The sequence below is a fragment of the Lissotriton vulgaris genome, chromosome 2_1 (genome assembly GCF_964263255.1).
Source record: "Lissotriton vulgaris chromosome 2_1, aLisVul1.2, whole genome shotgun sequence".
Classification (NCBI taxonomy): Eukaryota; Metazoa; Chordata; class Amphibia; order Caudata; family Salamandridae; genus Lissotriton; species Lissotriton vulgaris.
In genome coordinates, this window is record NC_141687.1 from 850,795,036 (window position 1) to 850,814,396 (window position 19,361).

The window sequence follows — 19,361 nt, forward strand, 5'->3', positions numbered from 1 at the left end:
GCCCGGGGAGGGACCAGGACACCCAAAATTAAAAGAAAAACAGATGTGCAATGTAAGGCTGCAAAATAAACAAATCAGCAGTAGCTACTGATTAAATATTCACCCGTCTCGTCCCAATGGCATTTCATAATGCCCAGCAAGCATTTTGTTTGCATAATTTCCTTTCCTGGTAGTAGTCCCGAAATTCACAAGGGCACCTCCAACAATGTTTAAACATTGGAGGTGGAGAAGTGGTAGCTCCCAGAAATGCGATTTAGGAAAACTTCCCATGAGTCTCCTGGGGTATTACATTTCTGACCACAGGGTTGCTTTGTAATTGTCTCACGCACTCCGGAGATGGAGTTTTTGCTTTTGAGCTCTAGAGGACAGGGTTCCTTTGTGGCTGGTCCTTTGGATGCATTATATGACTTTTAAAAAGTACAAAAAAGACTAAAACACACGTAATTCGTTGAAATTAAATGCTTTATTCATAACACTTTGCTGACAGTCATTTTTGATGAACATTGCTTAATTAAATGCTTTTTTTATTACACTTCACTGACAGTCATTTTTGATGAACATTGTATTACGAAAGTATTTAAATATGATCATGAATAGCATTTGTTTTAACCCCTTGCGTGCTGATGACGGCCCCTATCCGTCATGTATCACAGTGCTCGTGTGCTGATGACGGCTGGGGGCCATCGTGAACCCGCCCACTCATTGAAACGGTCGCACAGGCGCAGAATCGTGCCTGCGCCCAAGGGGTTAATGATGAATCCTAACATGTGATGACTGTTTGTATTAATATGGTAACCCCTTGAAAAAGCCAATAGGCAGTCCTTATATATCAATGTGGAGACATCTTGAAAAAACACATTAGTCAGGCCTTAAAAAATGATGTGGTGACCCCTTGGCAAATCCATTAGGCTGCCTTATGTGTAATCGCTCCCCCTTAAAGAGTGATGCTACATTTTATGTAAGGGGTGGGGCATTGTGATTATGGAGTTTAGCACCAGCTAGAGGCTGGACTGGGATATAATGGCTTCACCAAAGGCATTCCATCTGTTTGAAGTATATATTTGTAATTTAATGTGTAGTATTTATTATATAGTAGTGTGTGTGTAATAAAGGTATTATTCATTTTCAAAAGAAAAAGCACTGATTGGGCAATAATCATATATTGAGTGTTGTTGTTGCGTACGCACAAACAGAGATTACTAGCCCACACCTCCTCCCCTGAGTAGGCCGTGGACTGCTCTGCTTCACTACCCCGAGAGTCGTGTACAGCAATGTGTACTTGGTTCCCAGGAAGAAGACAATTGTGGACCTATTACTTATGAAGCACTCATGTCTTCTGCATCTAATAACCCAATTTCTTACTCACAATTTTATTTTGCTGGAAACTCCTGGGTGTAATTAGGTGAATGGAAAGTTATTGCAGTTGCCTTGGATCCCTTGCCTCCCACGGTGTCAGGGAACAGCCCCAGTACAGTGTGTACATTTCTACTCCTCTGAGTAACATAGCTCATGATAACTCGCTGGAACCAATTTCTGGGAGCAAGACCCTTCCAACAAACATAAGGAAACGCCATGTTGGGTAATCCAAACCAGAAATGCGTAGGATGAAAGTCTTGTGGAGAAAGCAACATTCTGCCAAATTGTTTTGGAGAGGAACGACAAGCTCGTAAAACAAAGTCCCAGTGTGCTCTTGAAATCTGATTACTGTCAGTTCTTTTCCGGCCAGCAGATTAATTATTAAGAAAGGGAAGGAGAATATGTCACTGACATGGAGTAAATAAGGTTATATGCATATGCACGACTCTGCTTCCAGGCACTATGACCCTACTATTTTTATGTGTGCTGAAGTTATCTCAGTTGCCAAGAGAAGCTGTCCACACTATTCATGATGACTTTTCTAAAAGCGAATGGAAGGCAGGAGTCATCTTTTAGTTGTAGTGCCTACACATTGGGTTTAGACTTGACAACTGAGTTTGTTATCCCCAGGGCTGTGTTTAAAGATTAGGCATATTAAAACTTATTCAGGTTTCTCAAATGAGTAGCTCATGAGCTACCGGTAGTCTCTCCAGCTAGCGGTCGGCCTCCAAGCTAGGGACCTGGGTTCGAGTCTTGGCAGGGATGCAGGGATGCTCAACATCCTGTGATTGTGGGCAAATCACTTAAACTCCTCGGGCCTTATTTATGAAGGTCTTGCGCGACTTTTACGTGACTTTTAAAATGGGAAAAAGACACGCACCGGTGGCGCAAGGCCTTCATAAATAAGGCCCCTCATGCCTAACAAAATGAATGTTTTGTCATTCTGTAATGCCACTGGTTCTCATGTAAAGCACTCTGATATCATCAGATCGCGTTCCCACTATATAAAACACCGCAAAAAACAAAACAAAAAAACCTGTAAGTAGATCTCCTTCGTGCATCCCAGCCGATTAAATCAGGCACTTTGGATTGGGTGAAATAATATATGTAGCATCATAAAAAAAGTATGTATTCGCGATGGAAATGAGTGCATGAAATAGCTGAATTCTCAAAATATATTTACAGCTGATGTGTGAGTGAAAAATCATGCCACATTGGGGAGACTCATTGCTGATAGTACTATCTTTTTTCAACATTACTGCTGGAAACTGTGCCTGATGCACTAAAGTGATCACTATTGATAATCTTGCATATGGTGGTCACTAATGTAGTAGTTGGTGTGTAGATTTACATAGAGCAGCCTATCACCCCTGAAGGTATCCAGGTGCTGTCAATCGGCCTGTATGGTGTGGTCACTATTACAACACTTAGAAAATGAGAAGCTTGGGATGATTTTCATGGAAAATTAGTATTTTGTAAATATTACAGAAACGCTTGGAGCCCCTTGACTTAACTGAAGCGGTCATGGGCAGAGTTGTTCATATACTTAGGGTACATTACTTGTCAAGTAAAGAGCACAGTTTTTGGCAGTGTCTTCCAGAGTAGCCAGTAGTATTGATAATGATCATCCTCCTGTTCTCACTCTTTAATAAGTACTGACTATGCCACAGTGTTTTTGCATTGGCACTCCTTGGATATATGTTTTTAGGTCGAGCCTAGCACAGCGCGCATGCGCTGCTCTAGAAAATGACCTCTTGGAATCACTTCAGCTTTTCAGCAAACTCGTGTGTCTGGCTAAAAAAAGCCACAAGAACGAGTTTGCTGAAATGCTCAAGTGATTGGCCATTGTGTGTGGCTTTCAAAAATTGAAAGCCCACAATTGGCCAAATTAGGGTGCATGTCCCGCCTTCTCTGTAAACGTGAACTCCCCTGGCCTAGGGAGCTCTGGAGCGAGCAGCAGCGTGGCCGGATGCCAGCTGCATTCTTGACATTTCTTGTTTTCTCCTTATCAGTGCTGTAATCAGGACGAGGGCTCCCTCGGTGATGTTAGGCTTGCAATGCTACTGCAGCAGTTTGGCTTGATGGATTTCACTTTGCATTATGGCTTGTGTCTTACATAGTCTGTAAATGGAGTGCACGAGGCAAGCGGCGTAGTCCAGGGGGACGGATATCACACTTTCCTTAAATGAGAAACACACTTGCAGCATTTCAAGGTAAAAAGCCTGATCCTTTTAAAAAATATTCTCATCTATAAACAAGAGCTGGATTTTTTCGGCAACTTCCGTGTGAATGAACGCGCTTCGAGCCTTGCTGACCTGCCCGTTTTAGAGACGGTTCAGCAGAATGTGTCGGCTGCAGCAGTTGCCCTGCTTGTACCTTAGAATCAGCAGCAATTTCACTTCAGAATGTTGTTATCATTTTAGGGAGAATGTTTTTTATGCTCCCATTGTGTGTCTCAACAAAGCTGGCCAGGGTTGTAATTTACTGCTGCCATTTCCTTGGTAACAGAACACAACACTGCGTGACTGCATAAAAAAGCCCTGAATTAATTATCCCAGCTGCCGAAATAGGCCATGCGAGACTCTCAGCTACCGGGGTCACCTATGGCAAGGTCGAGCTATCGAAGGACGTCTAATGCTGGATTTATGCACTCGTTGAAGTAGCATTATATATAAAGCTCAATACGGAGTGTCCGCACTTTACAAACTCAGCAAGACTGTGCATTTTAGGCAGTTTAGCAGGAAAAAATAATACTTAGTATTATTTGTGAACAGTTTTAAAAAGTGACACTTTTCTGCTTAAAGTGAAGGGTTCTGCTTATTTTGTAAAATCAGAATAGGGCATTGTTTGTATCGTAAACAAACTGCTTAGAATAGTGGTGCGCATGCCCAAAGGGTTGAATTGTCTTTACTTTTCCAGATGTTGCATCAATATGCATAACCTCCACTGAAGCTATTCTGTAGTGTCAGTTAGGTAATAGGTAAAAGTGGATCTTTCCACAGTCATCCTGGAATTTTCATGTGTCAAACGGTCGAGAATGATGACAGCGAGTAGTCAACCATTTGCAGCCATAGACCCCTTCCCAGCTGCTGGAAGGACTGAGAGGGACAGTAGGTGACGAGTGCTGATGTTTAAAAACCTGGGAGGACTCAGCAGTATGGTTTGGAATGGGTGAAGAGATGGGAGCCATTGGGAATTATGAGAATTGTAGGCTGGTAGGAATTATTCATATTGTTCTGGTATTAGAAATATCTTTTATTGAATACATGCCAGCCACGGGTGTATTTGAGGGCTGTATTCCATTCCATCTTTTTCCTCTCTAGGCCCCTCCAGGCAGAAACCAGCAGTATGCAACCCAGGCCTGGCTCTCATCCAGTAGAACAGTCCAGACTCATATGTCAGACCAGGTTTGCTTCAGATGGGAACACAAGCAACACAGTCTGGCTTCGGTATATCTGGGGCGCATTAATGAAATGTTTAGGGTCATCCCTGTGGAGAAGTGTGGCTCAGGGGTTAGAGGCGGCAGACCCGGAAGCTGAGATCGGCCTTGGACCAGGGTTCAATTCCCCGCCTCGGCGGGTCTTGGACTCAAAAAATTCCACGGACTCGATAATTCTCGCTCTGGTGCCTTCTCAACTCACGGGTTCACACTCTGCGACTCTGGGCAATAGCTTGCTTAATCTCCACAACGGCCCCTCGCGGCGGGATGCCTGGCTTTCACCTTGTGGATACCCTGCCGGGGTTATCTCACAGGGGAATACCAGGACGGGTTCCCTAAGCAAGCGCCGGGAAACCCTTTGTGGGTAGCTGTGCGCTATATAAGCTCAAATACACATACACATACACATCCCATGGTACTAGGTCAGTGAGGCCACCATCCAATCATACCCTTATATTGAGCCTAGAGGGATGTACGTCATTACCACGCACACTTTTACAACGCGTTCCATTACAACGCGGTTGTACCAACGCAAGTCGTTACAACGACTTGCGTTGGGGGGGCGCAAATTAAAAAAAATTCATTTACTATTCCAACACCAGTCCCCGTGGATATTAGGGAACGTGTTGGGATAGTAAATTAAATGATTTACTATCCTCGAGCGCCACCCAGCGCAATTCGTTGTAACAACTTTCGTTGTTATGACCGCGTCGTAATGGAACAGCGTTGTAACGGTTGCGTTGTTAACGTCGCATACCAGCCTAGAGCAAATAGGATTCTGGTAAATCAACAAAGGTGCAATTATCATTCAGAATCCAGTGTTCTGCCATTAACAAAAGTCAAGATCGAGATTCAAGGAGAAAATCGAAACAGTAAAAACCATAGAGACTCCGTAAGCAGAGTAATCTATTGCAAAGTCGTTGTGTTGCAGAATTAAGTTTGTTTTATAGGTTCTCTCATGACTGCATCACTAAAATAGTCTCAGTCCATTTAATGCATCTGCAATGTTGCATTAGCGTAACATCCATTTTGTTCTGTGGCTGGACAGCCATCTTTTATAGTTTTGGTCTGAAAGGTCTTGTAGCACACCGGAAAGGGTATGGTACTTTCTATGATTTCCCAATAACTGTCAGAAATAATTTCTCAGTATACCACTTTGAGTATTAGTTAATGAAACAGATGCACATATGCAGCCTTTCTTGTCCTGTTTGGCTTTCAGGGCAAATTAGTTCATTTTACCAATCTAACTCGTGCTCTGATTGAGGCCGTCATTCATTTTCTAGTTGTTGAAAATACAAGGATATTCACTCAGAATTTGAGATATTCATATTGCAAATAACAATGCCCTTTATTTTTGTTTTCATTTTTAAAACTTAAATAAAAGGCATTCTCATTTACAATGCCAATAGCTTAAACTCGCGTAAATGCGAGACCTATTGCTTTACAAATGCTTGTTTTAATTTACTGTCTGAATCAGCCTTTGGCCATGCCAAAACAGTGAATTAAAGGAAAAATTCGTGCCAGTATGTCACTATGTAGGAGCATGCAGGCATGCCTGTTGTAGCCATTTTGGACCACCGAAAAAAGCCTTTCCACCATTCCAAGATGCCTGCCGTATGCATGTGTGCCTGCCTCATAACACACAGGTAGTCATTTTGCCACCTTTAATTTACCATTCCAACATGGCATATGAGCATTTTAGAATGAAAATTGAAAATAAAATATATGTGTGTGAGCGCTAACACAATTAAAGCGGCACCCTGGTAGCCGTGTGCAAGTGCCGGGACCTCAAATGAAAACAAATGGTGTGTTTTAAAAAAATATATACAGGTGAACCAATTCAGTGCAAAGTGGTATTCCCTCATCTAACCGGTTATGATGCCATTCTGATTGATGATAAATGTTTGATTTAAATAATCTAACTATATTGATGTACAGTGCCTATCCATGTGAAAGCTCTTGTCTTTGTCCTATTATTAAAGGAAAGATGGCTCGACACACTATCAGACACACTGTATAAAGCATTAATAAGCACATTACATAAAGATTGCATCTGTGCTCCTGCCTTTCTGCCTTTCTCCTGGAGTATAATGGTATAAACGTGCGTAGTCAGTTTACTTGATGCTGGTGACGTACAAAAAAATGGACGTTTAACCAAATACGCTAGTAAACTTTAAAATAAAGGTGCCCCAATGTTGGAACGATGACTAAAGAATAGAACAGCTGACTGTGTCAGATAATCTGTAAATTAATCAAAAACAATGCAGTAATGTTATTAAACAAGCAGCTCAAGAGGATTTGTGGGAGTGGGTACATGAAGACAAGGGGGAGTGGTGCAGGGGAGACAAGGAGGCACTGCAGCTGCGGCCCTGTGCGCCGCTGCTCGCTCCCGACAGCAAAAAGATGTGGGTGAAACCTCTTCAAAAGAGGTAGGACTTGCGCCAGCCTTTAGCCATTTGAGTGTTTTTATTATTGAAAGACACACGCAAAAGCCAATACTATGTGTGGGGGAGTCAGGCCCACATGGAGTAGTTTAGAGTGCTTACAAGAAGCCTCGCAGTGCAGCGCATGCGTGATGGCTCAGGCTCGACCTAAAAACTGTTGCAGCCACACTTTTAGTGTGCTTGGGGTATAATCTCTGACACCAGAAACTCTATGTCTACACATTGCACAGAATCTTGTAGAGGACGGATACCTTCAATTTAACCTTTTTCTGTATTGGTACACAATCTACACAGCATCAGGGGATATTTTTGTAAACACAATATAGGACATGATATTTATGTTAGACAATGTTTCTTTTTGATATCAATATTCTGACAGCACCAGTCTATTGCGATGAAAAGGATGCCTATGGTACCACTGTCTTTCTATTAGAAGGAGAGGCAGCAAAATCTGCAAAAGATCACTAAAGTGGAGCTTCATCATGTTGTGCAGTACACTAAGTCTTACTGACAGACTCCGGTCTTCAAAACCATTTCGTAAAGGTCTCCATACTCCAACAGCACCCTATGACACGAATCACTCCAACACAAAATTCCTCAGGGGAACATCAAGAGATGAGAATGCAGCAGATAATCCAATTTAGATTTTTAGGGACTAGTTTGCGGGAGATGCCCATGTCTTTTGGCCAGAATTTTCATTTTCAGCAGTCTCCCTACCACCTACTGCAATTACCTCTCTCTTCTCTATGTCAGCCTCACCCAATAGTCCCTCATCTTTCCATTTGTTGGGCCAATCAGATAACGCAGAATTTTTTGTACCAGTTAGTGTAATTTCTTATATTTTCATCTCTCAAGTCATCCAAATAGGACTCCAGGACCATTTTGGCCGCCTTGGCTTTCAGAAACCACCTTGCGAGGGTCCAAAACACTGAGTCATTGTGCAGCTGTGGCTAGGTCTTACAGACAGTACTGGTGTGTGTGAAGGTGGCACCATTTCTGACACTACTAGTGTGTAGTGTCCGTAATTAGACATTTCCACACACTAACAAATTAAGGTGCCCACCAGCACTGGCTGCCATCAAATGCCTTAGTCACATGTCTATGTACCTGACAATGGGCATGCCAAAACATGAGGCAGAAATTTGGTACTCCTCTCCTTTTCCACCCACCAAAAACCAGGAACACCCATCCACAACTCCATGAATCAGATACATTCACCTAACTGATCAAAAACTCAAAATATTCGAATCACATCACTGCGAGCACATCATCACAAACCAAACCAGAGTCTGTGAAGGAATCTATAAAACAAACTCTGGAAAACACCCACACTCTCTTGGTGCGGTCGTTTCATAGAAATTGCATAATTTACATATATTAATGGCTTTAATATATCTTACATCTTTAATATTACTGGTGTACAGTAGCTGTACAGTGTAACACTGCTGGTGTAGGGAGTGTTGCAATCACTGCTACTGCTGATGTAGAGAGGTATATTATGTTGATGCTGCTGTTGTAGGTTGTGATAACTAATGTTGCTGGTGGAGCATGTGATGTGGTTTCTTATATTGTTGGTGAAATATTATGCACTATGTGCCTACTTATTTGGGTGATGTATGAACCTGACATTGGTATGGGTCAGATATGATATTTGATGCTGCTTTTTTTTTTTTTTTTTGATACTTTGATGCTGCTATTTATTGCTAAATGGGGTATCATTGATTATACTGTTGGTGTTGAATGAGGCATGACCTGTAATACTGCACGTGTAGTCTGGGGGACGTGGACGACTATATTGTTGTACAGTTGTGTGACTTGTGATTTTGCTGCCATAGATAGATATGATCTCTGATTTGGTCAGTGAAGCTCATGTGTGCTACGGTATTCCCTCAGAAACTGTTGATGTAGTTTGAGGGTTTGCATGCTGAAACTACTGGTGTGGGGCATGATCCGTGGTACTGTTGGTGCACATTTACAAACGATCAATACGACAACTGTTGTGACCTGTAGGAATAGGTATGATCTGTAACACAGCTGCCACATAGTTGTATACATGTGTGATACTCCTTGTGTAGGTTATGCCGAAGTTATAACCATGCTCACTTAGTGTGTGTTGTGATAAATCTAACCAAAGATAATGTAATTTGTGGTGTGGCTTATGTAGTGTGGGTTTTTGTTTGTGATGCTTGTGGTACAGGTTGGTGTATGAACTTTGCTGAGGTTGAAAGATGCAGTATGGTTTGTGATACTACTTAGACAGAGTGATGTATGAACTCTGATAATACTCAGAAAGAGTGGCTAATTCCTGTGATACTGCACTATAAGGTGAGATATGATCTCACTGTGTTACTGCTGGCCTCTAGTGACAGTAGCCTATGGGCTGCTGAAGTGGGAGTTGGTGCTTGCACCAGCTAGTGTATAGCCGGATATGATCTGTGATACTGCTTATGTGGTATGGATATGATCTGTGATGCTGGTGAGGTAGACAAGTAGCATTTTGTACTGCTGGTGTTGAGTGGTGTTTGATCTTGGATATTTCTCATCTATGTTTGGGTACAATTTCTGACTCTGCTGGTGAAGGTTTGGGTGTGATCTGTGATAATGTTGGTGTAGAGTTGTGTGCTATGTTTGATACTCCACATCCGGATATGGATATCATATGGGACATGGGACGTTGCTGTTCTATCGTCAGGCATGATCTGTGATATTGCTTGTTAAGTGTTGGGATGTTCAATGATATTGTTGGTGTATGGTTGGGCATGATCTGTGTAATTGTTGGTGTGTGAATGGGTGAAACTGCTTGCTTAGATGTGAGTTTTTTTATGACATTATTAATGTAAGATTGACTGCACCCTGCAGTGTAACGTGTGAAATGATCAGACGTTGATAGTGTTGGCATGTTCGGTGATACCATTTGTCTAGGGCAGGGCATGATTTATAACATTGAGACTATAAAGTTGGGTATGGACTTTTATACACTTTGTCCATGATTAGAGGCACTCTGATATTGTTAGTGTAGGGTTGGATGTATTCTGAGATATTGCTAGTTGTGGGTTGAGTATGACTTGTTCAAATGCTTGTGTAAGTATTTGAATGACTTGCAGGTAATGATCTCACCATGATGTTGATACTGTAGTGTGGGTATGTTTTGTTGTACTGCTTGTGGTGGGTTGAGTATAACTTGCAAGTAATGCTTCTAGTCTAGGGCAGATCTTATTGGTGATATTGCTTATGTAAAGTTGGGTATGACTTGTGAGTAATGACACTAGTCTAGGGTGGGGATATTCTGTGATGCTCTCATCAAATTGCGAAGTACTGTATCTTCAAATTGGGACTGGGCCATGATCTCAGATTCTGGTGTTGAATGATGCATTCTGGTCTAGTACTGCTTATGTGTAATCTGGCATGTTGTTTGTGTTTCCTTTGCATTTTCCATCATCTGCAATCAAGAATCTCCAAGATTGCCAAGGAGTTTTCTTCACCCTTGTGTTTTTCCTCCTATCATCCTTTTGAGGAGATGCTTGACACTTTTTCATGTGTATATTAAGTACAGCATTGCACCATGGTTACTAGGAGAATTTGCTCTTTCTTCAAGCAATCAAAAATTAAATTGATGTACCTTTGTAGTGTCCATTCCCTGACAGAAGATCATGTTTCGAAATTATAAGTCTCTTGATTTCATGAAGATCAGGTCTTTTGACAGCAGGATCTCTTGATGTCATGAAGATCAAGTATCGTGATTGAGGAATTTCTTGATTCTAGGAAGATCAACTCTTGTAATTTTATGAGCCGATGATTTTATGAAAAAAGTCTTATGTTTTTAGAAGTCCTCAATTTCATGAAGATCACGTTTTGCAATTTTGTGACTGCTGATTTCATGAACATCAAGTCTTGTGATCGTAGGAGCTCTCATTTCCATGATGAAGATGATTTGTAAATGTAGGAGCTCTCAATTTCCTGAAACTTTAGTCTTGTCATTGTAAGTGTTCTTAGTTTCATACAGATCATGTCATGTGAGTGCAGGAAGCCTAAAAATCATGAAGATCATGTGTTCTGTTAAAAGTCCCCTCCATTTTATGAAGATCAAGTTTTGTGATTCTGAAAGATCTTGATTTTCAAAGAGATCAAGAGACTCTTGATATGTGAGGTCAATCACTGCCTTTTCGTAAGTCCTCTTTCATGTAGGCTGGGTTGCATACGTTTCTCTCATTTAATGCATCTACTTTGTACTTTATCTGGGCACAAGTATGAAGTAGGGAGTGATGTCAGGACTGCGTATTCCAAAAAGCAGAAATCAGAAGTGACCATCCATTCCCCCATTGACCTGCTTATACCTCGCAAGTTTCCAAATGAGCTAGAAGCACCTTCAAACTTAACATCTTTCCACTCTATCATTTGAAATGGAGTTTAGAATTATAGTGAATTTCAAAAGCAAGTGAAGGGCCAAGATATTGTGACTCTGAGTCACCCAAAATAAGAAACACATTTCTGAGCTTCTCACAGATGAAGACTGAGTGGAAGCCTTAGGAATGCGCTTTAAAGGTAACAAGATCTCTCCACTCCTGAAATCTGCTGGTACATCTAGTCATGTGCTCCACGTGGCCTATCATTAGGATCACAGCAACTCCCAGTCAGCTTCTTGTCACTCTTTTTATAATGACTTAGATTTCATTAGGGTTTTTTGGGGGGGTTCGTGATTTAAGAAGAAGAAGAAGAAGCTCAAAATGGCTTCACAAGTATCTTTTGTGAAGATAGCAGATGCCATAGAATGCTATGGGAGAAATAATATATATATTTTTATTCTGCCCAGTGCTTCATCTCTTGTATAGAAAGAGAACTGTTTGTCTTTTAAACCAGTGGGGTGTTAATAGTTCCTAAACTTGTGGAAGCCCAACCTCATTCTAAGAACGCAAGGTTGGGTGCACAAGGACAGAGTGCATGATTGTTAGAGATCAACAAAATATTTGTAGATAAAAGATCCGGGTTGAAACAGGAGGCATTATGAAGTGGACCTCACCCCATGGGGCAGCTCGGATAAACCCCTCATATTTTCTATTTGAACCTACCTCCTGAATGAGTTGCTTCTCTGGTACAGTGAAGGAATTCAAGGTGGTATACCAGAGGAAGGTACCACTGGCTTCGACACAGAGACAGTGACAGCCTTGGTTCTCATAAAAGTTCCCGGTTCTCCCATTCTCAGGACCATCACGTGATCCTGAGCCTAAAACCAGCAGGGGCTTCAATACTTCAGAACTGGCAGGAGCGTAATGTCTCAGAAGCGGCAGAGCCTTCGAAGACTCAAAACCAGCAGTAGCTCCAATGCTTCAAAACCAGCAAGAGCTAGAATGCTTCAGAATAAGTAGGAGCTTTAGAGTCTTAAAAGCAGCAAGAGCTTCAATGCCTGAGAACTGGCAGGAGCTTCAATACCACAAACCCAGCAGGAATGTAAGTGCAATTGAAGGAGCATAGTTACAGTGCTTCAGAACCAGCAAGAGCTTCAGTGCCGATAACTGGGAGGTGCATTGATACCTCACAACCAACGGAAGCTTGAACGCCCCACAACTGTCAGGGGCTTCTAAGCCTCAAATCAAGGAAGGGGTTTCATGCCTCAAATCCAACAGAGGCTCCTATCCCCAGAATCATTCAAACAAGAACTCAAGAAGAAAATGGGTTTCTATCCAAGTCCCAGAAACAGTAGCTGCCCCAAACCCCATTACTAGTTAGGGCTCCTAACCCCAAGAAGTAGCACTACTATACCACAGAAGTAGCCAAAATCTGCTAAACTGCTAAAGAACTAATGGTGGTCTCGTGGAACCAGAATACACTAGGGCTCCCAAAAAGAACCAACCAGCCTCCTATCATCGAGAACTTTAGGGGCTCTTATCACTAAGACCTACCAGCTGAATCCAATTCCTCAATACCACCTTGGGTTTCTATTCCCAAGAAACACCATAGTTTTCTGGCCAAAGACGAGGTACAATCGGGTTTCGCCGAGGATGAGGAACAGAATTGTCATCAATAGCAGCCACTGACGCCCTGATACTCTTTGATCGATCTGTGGCATTTGACACTGTAGACTGTACCATCCTCCTTAGTAGGCTACCAGATATTGCATCTTTGGCCAGGTGTTAAACTGCTCGGCCTCCTTTCCGGAAATTCATTCTCAAAAAGTTATCATTGACAATTTCCGTTATAAGAAATGATTCGTTGTGTGTGGGGTCCCTCAATGATCAGAACTGTCACCTTACCTCTTTGATATCTACATTCAACCTCTGGTCCTGATAATTTGTTCCTTTTGTCTGCAATTTTACACCTGTGCAGATGGCACTCAACTGCTATTTCAGCTAGACAGTCCCTAGATGCCACCAGAGGACTCTGAAAGTGCTTTGTAGAGATTAAAAGATGGATGCCTAGAAATTGGCTGAAACCGAACTCTGATACAAAGGAAATCCTCATAACTGAGAGACAGCCCTCACTCGAGATGACACATCTGGGCCTGCTTAACTTGTGTATCTTCCTAACATGTCACCTGTAGTGAAAAGACTCGGGGTTAGATTGATAAGAAGAAGCTCAAAACGGCCTCACAAGTATCTTCTGTGGCAGCAAACTGTAGTTTGCAGTTGAGGAAATTACAGAAGCTTGCACAATTTCTAGCAGGATGTACTAATCGAACAGGAAAAGAGTCCTGGCTCAGATCAAGAATGGATTATTCCAACTCCCTGTATCCAGGCTTAACAAATCCCTCACCAACTGCCTTGAATACATTCAAAACCAAGCCCCTAGGCTAGTCCAATGCTGCGTGATTTTTTGAGCACCCCAAACCCCGCTCCATCAATGTCGCTCGCTGTCAATCAGCGCCAGAATTCAATGTACGTGCATGTGGTTAACATGTAAAAGGATCTGTTGTTCGAGCTCCCATCCCCTTTTCTGTCTTTGACTGCACTGTATACTCTGACGCAACCTGCCTATTCTGATAATCGTTTTTACTAACACTACAGTTTATAAGGGATGTATGACGGTACAACACGTGGTATTACCACGCGTACCGTTACCACAGAGGTTTTACAACGCAAGTCGTTACAACGACTTGCGTTGGGGGGCGCTGGATAGTGGAATAGTTTAATTTACTATTCCAACTCCAGTCCCCGTGGATAGTAGGGAAGGTTTTAGATAGTAAATTAAACTATTCCCTATCCTACAGTGCCCTCCAGTGCAAGTCGTTGTTACGACTTTCGTTGTAAAACCTGCGTGGTAACGGTACCGCGTTGTAAAAGTTCCATTGTAAAGGATGTTCCCAGTTTATAAGCAAAGCTAGCATGGGGAGGTCCGTTTTTCTTTTATTACCTAAAGCAATGCACATACTTCCTCTGGTTTTAAGGTGCATTCTTCCCAATCTTGGGTTCTGGGAGTAACTCAACACCTTTCTGATGTAACTCGCCCTCGCCTGTACATTTCTTTCAGCACCAAGACACCTAATGGTGCATATGAGCTATATAAACATCAAATAACATAATCATAAGGGCCTCCACCCACTCTAGGAATAGCTTCGGATAATCTGCTTTCAGAACCAATCCAGAACCAATAGGCACTCCTTACTCCCAGAGCCAGTAGAGTACCCTTCCGCTCTAAAGAGTCCATGCCACCGAAAGAGTCAAACACTTCTGTATTATCCCAGAATCAGTTCCACCGCCAGAACACTCAATGGATTCCTGCACTCAGAAGAAGCAGCTGATGGCTCCCTCCTAAGTCATCGATCCTCTTTTCTCATCTCTCTCTCCCTTCCCTCTTCTTCCTCTTTCCTAAAGCCCCCACCAAGCCTCTGAGATTGCCCGGGGAACTGTGCAAAGTGGCAGAGGCGTTGGCAGGCCCCACAGACTTCAAAACCCGCCCTCCAGTGCTCCAGCCCACCGGGGAAACGCCCGATGCAATAAAGGGACAGTCCGGCCCTGCCCATAACCGGAAGCACCAGGGACTCCCGTGAGCCAGAACCAGGGTTTCCCCCCCCAGGACCAACCTCGGCTCGTCCCCCACAGACAGGTGAGCTGCTGCATCCAGTCCCACTCCAACAGGGATTTTCAAACGTTGTCATGCCTAGCCCTCTTCCCCTAAAAATGTGATCTTGGACCCCCGAAACATTTTGTCATAATCTTTATATATACAATTGGAAATGCCACACGGGAGCTAAAACTCGATGGCACATCTTCTAAGAAATGCCTGCGAAAATGAATATTTAATGGTGCTTATCACTTTATGATAATAAAAACATGTCTGAGGTACAGCATGGTAAGACAGCCAAAATGTTCAGGTAATGCTGGGTGGGGTACCTGACATTTTAAAATAATTGCATTTTTTCAGAATGTGAAATTAAAATATTGTGATCGGCCGGGGTGAAACGCCTGCGGAAGTTTTAATGGAGCGCCTCGGGGACCCTCATCACATTCTGCAGGGGAGGCGTCATTTGACGTTACGCCACTGCGAGACACATGTGGATGGGACTTTTTTTCGATCCTGCTACAGACTCGTGTTACACAGGCTAATGAATTGCACCCCACGATGGAGAGTCACCCCGTGACCGAGTCTGAAGAGCACTGCAGTAGACCAGCGCCCGTCTCCCCTTCAGAGAATCTTCTACACGCCGCAGCGATAGAGACGAAGCTCTCTCCTCATAAATCCCACCTCTGATGGGTGGAACATGCCTGCCTTCCGTCCCCTGACATATGTGTTCCCTCTACGCATTCTGTATTTCGATCTGTCCATCTTCAACCATTCTACTTCCTGCAAAATCACCACCTCCATAAATGGCATAATAGTGACATCCTCGTAAACAGTCTTTTCGGAGGGGCCAACAACTGGATGGTCATTGCTTCTGAACTACTCTCTCAAATGACCAAGCAGCTTTAATGGGCTCTGATGTGGAGTGTGAGAAGCTGCGATGGTTGGTCAATGTGAGTAACTGGCACTCGTGGGCAGTTTCAGAAACTGCCATGGCAGCCAGTGTCAGAAGCTGTCAATGGTGGGCGAGGAGTGGAGCGGCGCTGGTGAGAAGCTGAGAAAGTAGGCACTGTGAATTGTCTCTAGTGAGCCGTGCGAGGAGCGGATAGTCTGATCAATAGCATTGTGGGTAATGGTGACGATGGGCTTCGTGAGGACTGGGCAGTAGCATGTGTGAGGGGGTGCTAGGAATGGGAATAGTGAGAAGCTGGCACTGGTTGGCAGTGTGAGAGGCGGGTGCAAGTGAGGACTTCGAGAAGTCACTAGTAGTCAGTGCCATGAGCATTGGGGAGCTGACACTATTGGATAGGATGAGGCTGTTCCTGGTTATCGTTGTAGGAGCTGATACTTGTGAGTAGTGCAAGAAGCTTGCACTACTATGGATGACTTCAGTCCTGATGATGCCAATATGGCAACCTTCACAAACATGTTCTCGCCTGGCACCAAAAGGCAACTTAGCTGCTGCTAGGAGAACAGGGCGCCAACCTGCCCCACCCTCCTTGGCTACCTCTACACAAGCATAGAGCCTGCCTGTCGAGGTTCAACCTGGTCCCTGTAAATGGCGGTGAAAGTCTGGAGAGGTGTGGTGCGGCGGAGTTTCGGATCACAGAGCTCATGGTTCGATCCCCGGCTCCGGCGGCAGTTTGCCCAGCACCGTGTGACTCACTTAATTTCCACAATGTCCTCCACTGCCTTAAAACCCGTAAGGCTGAGTCGTTCACGCTGTACAAATACGGATTTTATTTGAAGGCACTTATTTTTGGATTAAACATTGCCACATAACCCATATAACTTATATTGAAAAGGAAACCTAACTTAAAACATGAGAAGACAAACATGTGCATAAGTAATAAGAGAAAAGTGTGGGTAGTTGCTTTATGAAGACATCCTATAGGACACACGGCGGCACCGAGCCTGCGGTGATGCAGGAAACAGAGGACCAGTTTCTCAATAAACGTGCGATATACAGAAGATAGTTTCATCAAAGTTACACTACAGAGTTACACAGTGCATAATGTTCGTTACCTCCTAAAAGTGGAATTCATTGACAATTAATATAACTAATCTGCTGATATTAATGAGCAAATTTACGAAGACATCATGCAATGCAGAGCAGTAACCAAAGTTGTTGTGTTGTGTGAAAGGGAGAGATGAGAGCAGAGCCCCATCTACTCACACATGCAGCTGCTGCTTTCCTTGCCCCATGCACAGCACACACACTTTCACCACAGTGCAAGGGTGCGGATGGGAACGCCCTTGTACCACCATTGGGACACCCCTCGACACAAAGTATGGAAAGTACTGTGTTGCAATGCTGTAGGATGGCTTTCCAGAGTAAATCCAGATTTGCGTTGGAAAGTAAATCCTAATTTTAAGACTTTGCACCAATTTGCATCATTTTTTGTGACACTGTCCCAATGCAAAGCCATAATAAATGTGGCCCTAAGTAAATTGCGCTGGTGCCGGGCAAATTTACAGTGACGGTTGCATCAACAACCATTGTCTCCAGCCAGTCAGTGTAAAAGACAGGATTTTCATCAGTCTGGTGCTGTCTCAGTGTATCACCTTTTCACAATGACCCCGCCCTAATGCATGCACAGTGGCCCAGCAGTCATGTAAAATCGTCAGCACTAGTGAGCAATTGTCCAATCCTGGTTTACGTGATAAACGGTAATCCAGGTGCTAATTTACGTGACAATGGTCAGGGCTTGACGTTTTAGTTATTGCACTGAATTACTGCAGGCGGTTCGAAAACTTCTAAGCGAGAGTTTGAAGAATGTGAGAAAATTCCTATTCCTTCCAGTCATCCTCAAAACCGATTGCATCTCTTCTTTGCGATGCATTTTGCAAAACGGATTAGCTTCAATTTTGCGCCAGTGCAAATGGCCTCACACTGCCATTTATAATGAATAATACATAGCTGCTCTCGGCTCCAAATGCACCAGTGGTTACATTAGAGATCCCATCAGTGTCTGGCAATTTTGCACTGCTGCCGGTGCAAATCTGCGCCGTTACTTGCATAGCCCGGCAGTGGCCAAGTCGATACTTGTTCAAAATACTGGTACACGACGTCGTCCTTGTGCGAGCGAGCTGGTGCCGCAAATGTTAAAATGTTATTTCTGTATTTATTTTTCACCGTTGGGTGTGTGCAAACGATGGTGCAAATTGCACTGTTCCGATGTTACCCTATGCCGGCGCAATCTCTGAACTACGGGGGCAAGATAACGTTCACATTTTCATAATCTAGCCCGAAGCAAACAACCCGTGGTGACATATCTCGTGCAGCGTAGCAGGTAATAAAGTAGTTCTGAAGACTTACCTCTCTGAAGATATGTTCTCAAGCAGGTCAGTCGCTCGCTGTCATGCTGAGGGAGGGCGCCTTCAGGCTGAGCGTGGGTCCTGCTGAGGGTCCTGGGCAGAGGTGGGGCTGGGGAGGGCGTGGAGGCCGGGGTGCCTTGGGCGCGGGGCTTGGGGCGGCTGCTGGAGCCTGGAGGACAGGGAGGCTAGGCTGCAGCTCCGAGGCTCTGGGCTGCCTGCAGAGGAATGGGACGTGCAGCTCAGACGTGCAGGCCCTGCAGTGCTTCAGGCAGCCCCCCCTCAATGAGCGACCCACGTAATGAAAAGCAGCCTCCTCGGCCAGCCCTCCTTTCATCTGGCCCCCATTACAAGCTGATGTCATCGCTGGAGCCAAGCCTTATTCCCTTCGCAGTTTATACTTTTATAAACTTTTTCAAAACTTTTTTCCTTTCTGCAGGAACATATTCACACCTGATCAGCAAAGGATGTTGGCTCTGGTACACGAAACAGCTTCACGCGACAGCTCACTCCACTGCTCCCCTTCTAGATTTTTCACATATGCATATTTTTGTCTTTGTCGGACACAAAACAGACACACGAAAACAGAAGGCTTTGTCTTCTTTTTTTGTTTCGGCCATGCTCAGAAATACAATTACACACGAATTAAGGGCTTGCTCAAGACACATTGGCGCTACTTAAAACAAAATAACTACATGGACGTTTAACAGACACTCTCCAGGGAATTTTTGAAAACACTGCGAGGTACATGGTTGATAACAGCAAATTAGCACAATAGGGTTTGTATTATTGTTCTACATAGCGTTCTTTTGTCA

At 43.6% G+C, this 19,361-nt stretch overlaps 1 protein-coding gene across 1 annotated transcript in view; it reads right to left on the bottom strand.

Annotated features, from left to right (window-relative positions):
- COL6A3 (collagen type VI alpha 3 chain) overlaps positions 1-18,779 on the bottom strand; it is a 237,613-nt gene extending 218,834 nt beyond the window's left edge. The window contains exon 1 of the mRNA XM_086956302.1: positions 18,551-18,779. The gene's annotated coding sequence lies outside the window, so the exon portion shown is untranslated. The remainder of the gene's footprint in view (positions 1-18,550) is intronic.
- Positions 18,780-19,361: the final 582 nt, after the last annotated feature.